The sequence below is a fragment of the Eleutherodactylus coqui genome, chromosome 1, assembly GCF_035609145.1.
Source record: "Eleutherodactylus coqui strain aEleCoq1 chromosome 1, aEleCoq1.hap1, whole genome shotgun sequence".
Lineage (NCBI taxonomy): Eukaryota > Metazoa > Chordata > Amphibia > Anura > Eleutherodactylidae > Eleutherodactylus > Eleutherodactylus coqui.
The window spans coordinates 45177938-45183121 of NC_089837.1; positions in this window are offsets into that span (position 1 = coordinate 45177938).

Sequence of the window (5184 nt, forward strand, 5' to 3'; positions counted from 1 at the left end):
CAATAAGAATGTTGCTAATGTTGTGTGTCAGGAGGTAAGCCCTGAGCCGTATGACCCAGATACTGCTGTGCCCACAGTAGGGGTGACCACAAGTGACGATGTCGATTGTCCCCCTAGCTGTACTGGTTAGTGACACTGAAAGCTCAGCAGAAGTTCCTGCCATGCCGAAACTTGAGGTTTCGTGTGAAAATTTTGGGTCTGCTCAGTTGAAAGACCCAACATTGATTCGGGCCCGTGGGGCTGTAAAAAAAATAAACGGTGTACCTCAAACTCCAGGTGGGAGTGAAGCATACCCTTATATGACTGTTAACAATGATATGTTGTACAGAGTGGATAAGGTGCGCAGGGAAGAACTGGAACAGCTGGTGGTACCCCAACCATATCGCAGGGTAGTTCTCGACCTGGCTCATAAACATGTGCTGGGAGGTTATCTGGGGGCGGAAAAAACGAGTGTTGTAAAGGTTCTATTGGCCCAGGGTACATGAGGAGGTTAAGCGGTACTGCGCCTCATGTCCTTATATGTCAATTAACTGCCCCTAAATCTAATTTCAGGTGTCCGTTGGTGCCATTACCCATTATCGAGCTACCATTTGACCGGATTGCCATGGATTTAGTCGGTCCAGTAGTGAAGTCCGCTAGGGGACATCAGTATATACTGGTCATCCTAGACTATGCCGCGTGGTATCTGGAGGCAATCCCTCTGAGAAACACCTCCTCCAAACTCATTGCCCGAGAGCTGTTCCAGATGTTCTCTCGCACCAGTATTCCCAAAGAGATCCTTACCGATCAAGGAACTCCGTTTATGTCAAAAGTAATGAGAAAGATGTGCAAACTTCTAAAGATTAAACAACTGCGTACCTCAGTATATCACCCGCAAACTGACGGCCTGGTCAAAAGGTTTGATAAAACTTTGAAGAGAATGTTAAAAAGGGTGGTCAGCCAAGATGGGAAGGATTGGGATTGTTTGCTGCCAGCCTTGATGTTCGCAATACGTGAGGTTCCCCAATCCTCCACAGAGCTTTCTCTGTTTGAACTGCTGTATGTTAGACACCCACGCAGTCTCCTCGACCTCGCCAAAGAAACTTGGGAAAGTGAACACACCCCCTACAAATTGTGGTAGAACATATTTCAGTGATGCAGGACAGGATAGCAGCTGTCATGCCCATTGTGAAGGAACACTTGGAACAGGCACAAGTGGCACAGAGTCGAGTCTATAACAGGTCGGCCAAAGTCAGAACCTTTTGCCCGGGAGATAGGGTGTTAGTTTTGGTGCCAACAGTAGAGAACAAGTTCTAAGGCAAATGGCAGGGGCCCTATGAGGTGCTGGAGCACATAGGAGAAGTCAATTATAAAGTGTACCAACCTGGCAGGAGGAGGACGGAGCAGGTATACCATGTGAATTTGCTTAAACCCTGGAAAGAAGAAGAGTCTCTGGCAGCTGTGAATGCACCGAGCAGCCAGGTTTTGTGAAGTCGATGGACAAAGATCCTGAAGTGGCCATCTCAGGGTCCCTATCTAGGGTGCAAAAACAGGAGGCAAAGGAGTTTGTGCTTCGAAACACGGAACTACCGGGACGTACGTCAGTGATCAAACATGACATCGTCACGGAACCTTATGTACGGATCCGGGTGAAACCATACAGAATTCCTGAAGCTCGTAGACAGGCTATATCAGAGGAAGTAAAAAAGATGTTGGACCTAGGAGTCATTGAAGTGTCAAAAAGTGATTGGTCCAGTCCCATTGTCCTGATTCCTAAGCCCGATGGCACCTTGAGGTTTTGCAAAGACTTCAGGAAGTTGAACGAAGTCTCGAAGTTTGACTCCTACCCGATGCCACGAGTAGATGAACTAATAGAAAGGCTAGGACATGCTAGGTTCTTCTCTACCTTGGACCTGACTAAAGGGTATTGGCAGGTACCACTTACCGACAAGGCCAAAGAAAAGACTGCCTTTGCTACTCCCGAGGGACTCTTCCAGTATGTCTGCCTACCTTTTGGGTTACATGGGGCACCTTCTACTTTCCAAAGAATGATGGATATTCTCCTGAAGCCTCACCATCAGTATGCCTCCGCCTATCTGGATGACATCATTATATTTAGTGATGACTGGGAGAGTCACTTGGCAAAAGTACAGGCAGTAGTTGATTCCCTCAGGGATGCAGGGTTAAGGGCAAACCCCAAGAAGTGTACGTTAAGAGTGGAAGAAGCACGTTATTTGGGGTACATAATAGGACGAGGAGTTATTAAGCCCCAAATTAATAAAGTAGAGGCCATCCAAAACTGGCCCCAACCATTGACCAAGAAACAGGTGAGAGCGTTTCTAAGGATTGTTGGCTACTACTGCAGGTTCATCCCTAGCTTCGCCACCATAGCAGCGCCCTTGACAGAGCTAACAAAGGGAAGAAGTTCCACTATGATCAAGTGGAATGACGAGGCTGAGCAGGCATTTCGGAAAGTAAAGTCAGCCCTGTGTAGAGAGACGGTCTTAGTTACTCCCGACTTCAGCAAAACTTTCGTAGTACAAACAGATGCTTCTGATGTAGGTGTGGGGTTGTCCTTTCCCAAGTGGTTAGAGTCGAGGAGCACCCAGTCACCTATCTTAGTAGGAAACTTACCCCCGCAGAGAGAAATTATAGCATTGTGGAACGAGAGTGTCTGGCGATAAAGTGGGCTTTAGAGTCCCTACGGTATTATTTGCTAGGTCGACATTTCAGATTGGTGACAGACCACTCCCCTCTCACCTGGATGAGTCAGGCCAAAGAGGAAAACGCTCGGGTGACGAGGTGGTTCCTTACTTTACAAAACTCACTGCTTGGTTAGTAAAAATGTTCGCCCCTACGGGTTCGACCAGAGGGGGAGGGTATGTGAGGTACTGAGGGGCGTGATAGTGGATGGTCACTTCATTGCCCCTAGGTTCCGTTATTATGCTTAGTGGGGCTGGAAGAAGTCCATGTCCCGCTATCCGGAATGCAATGTAATCTCCAGCAAGTAGTTGCTGGAAATGGTCTCTTTAAAAATCTTTGGGCCTGGATTTTTGGAATGGATGGCAGGTTGGTAGTGGGGCCATACATTACACTTCCTCCACTTCAGGTTATATGCAAGGTCAATCAGCACAGGTGCTGAGGCTGAGCCAGGAAGAGGTGTATATAAATAGCAGTGTGCACTGACACAGGGAGAGACTGGAAGGCTGCTGGACCCAGGCAGACTGATATACCTACTGGAGGTAAAAGCCCTGCTGTGTGATGTACCTGCTGAGCGTCACCTGCACAGGCAGGGGCTGCCTATTATCCTAATGCTGGACTATTGTATTCTTGCCTGATGCCGAGGCTGGATTTTTTTTGATTTTCTGGACTGAAATAAGCGCAGGTCACGCCTCCACTTGGACTTTAAATACTTGTCTCCATCTCTGACTGCCGCAAACCCGCACTCTACCGAGCTGTCTTCCCACAGTCTATAGTGAATTATGCGCGTGGAGTCTGTGGTCCACTCCGGGTCACCATAATATGGTTGATGTAACTGCGCAAATGGGACGAAAACCCTTCTCTCAATAAAGTGTGTAATTGTGTTACCATCTAAAGTCTGTTTCCTGAAGTTCTTCCCATCACCTACCACAGCCGCCCTGAGTCATCACACAGTATGACTACTACCCCTATTGTTGTTTAGTTCTCCAATTCTTATATTTGTTATTTTTGCCTGGCATGCATCCATACCCGTTTACAGGCTGGTGTCATAACAAAAGTAACATCTTGCGCTATCCGACTCCGCGGGTAGCAGGTTGTAACAACTACATATTCTTATTACATTGTTATTAGTTTCTATATTATTTTTACCACTGGCTGTGGTTTGACCCTAGACCGTCATTTTCCCCACTCTGCCAGGAGGAGCAGCGGAGCCACCATGACTACCATCTCATTTCCCCTCACTGGTAAGTACCTCCTAAGTCTGGGTCGGTGCACATACACTTTCGAGTGGCTTTTTTAGTTGGTTTTTGACTTATTTTCAGCACATGTAAGGTTTGGTATCATTTTTCACTTTACAAATCACGTAATTCCAAGCTTCCTCTTTGAGTCACAGAATTTGTAAAGTAAACAATGACAGAAAGATCGCTATTCGTTTCCATGAGTGTGAAGGATGAAGCGATTTTTACATACCTGTCATTGCATCCCTTTTGCTGCTGATCGTCCGTGTGGCCGCTGGCCGCAGATTCCACAATGGAAATCCGGTCGTGCGAGAGCGCCCCCCCTGTGCAGAGCTGGCATCTGACAAGACTCGTAAAAAGGGGCAGCAAAACAAGCCCAGAAAAATCTTCCCTCAAAAATGCGCATATTGCAAAACCTTTCATCAAAAATGTCCACGGGCGGATTTGAATTGCAGGGTCCATGCAGAAGATCCGCAATTCAAGCCGCCCATGGGAATCATGGCGTCCGCAACTAAATTACAGCATGCAGATTAGTTTTGCTGACCTTTTGCTGCAGAAAACAAATCGCAGCATTCTCTATTTCAATTGAATTGCGGACGGGTCGCGGATCCCGCAGGAAAGTGGGAGATTTAACAAAAAATAAAATCAGTACTGTGCATGTCCAAAGGCGAGCTGTGCGGACCATCCGCAGAACAGATGTCCCGGAAGGAACGAGGTCCACGCGGACGCTGCCCGCACAGGTACACAGGGTCCTCAGCCGTGGGCAGGGTTGGGTTGCACTGCGGGCTCCCGCCTGTGGTCATTGGGCCTAAAGGGCATTCAACAAATATGCCCAACATAAGCATCCATGAGGCCGCGCTCACACGCTGGGGATTTTAACAACATCTGTGCATTTTTTTTACATGCAACATACACTTTCAGGTGGCTTTTTATGCATTTTTGCATATTTTTGTTTTTTTAGCACATGTAATTTTTTCACTTTACAAATCATGCAATTCAAAAATTCCTCCCTTGATTGATGTCAATGTCCGTCTGTTGTAGTGTCACGCACAAACTGTACAACCGGCTGACATGACGTTTTGCACACAGTATGATCTCAACCCGGAGAAGCTTATAGGCTAAAACTCCTCAAAAATGTTATTGTCTTGACAACCTTATTTGCATATTTTTGCCTTTCCTTGAATTTTAATGCAGCAAGTCCCAAATTTCACCAATGGATTACACGGATTCGATTTAAGGTCTGTTTACATGGAACGAATGTCGGGCA